At 41.2% G+C, this 255-nt stretch overlaps 1 protein-coding gene across 1 annotated transcript in view; it reads right to left on the bottom strand.

The window, feature by feature from the left end:
• KIAA1429 (KIAA1429 ortholog) overlaps positions 1-255 on the bottom strand; it is a gene marked incomplete at its 5' end in the record, with an annotated part of 22,974 nt that overhangs the window by 306 nt on the left and 22,413 nt on the right. The gene's annotated exons all lie outside the window — the stretch shown is intronic.

The raw sequence follows: 255 nt of genomic DNA, 5'->3' as shown, positions 1-255 counted from the left end.
TGCTCAGATTGCGCTACAACTACCATGTAGGTACGAAGAGAACTGACAAAATTAAGGTTCTGCGATCAAGTGTTCAATTCAGCAAGTTCTATGGGTTACAGGGCAGGTCGCAGGAAAGCCTGGGTCTGACAGTCTCAGTGACAACTGTTCATATATGCTTAAAACATTTGCTGAATTTCAAGGTGTCTGCAGCATCCTTGCATGGTTTCATTTGTAAAGCAAAAATGAAATTCAGGGAATTCTCTATAGTTCGAT

Source organism: Acanthisitta chloris, unplaced genomic scaffold, assembly GCF_000695815.1.
Source record: "Acanthisitta chloris isolate BGI_N310 unplaced genomic scaffold, ASM69581v1 scaffold14806, whole genome shotgun sequence".
Lineage (NCBI taxonomy): Eukaryota > Metazoa > Chordata > Aves > Passeriformes > Acanthisittidae > Acanthisitta > Acanthisitta chloris.
This window is presented reverse-complemented; position numbering and strand designations above follow the sequence as displayed.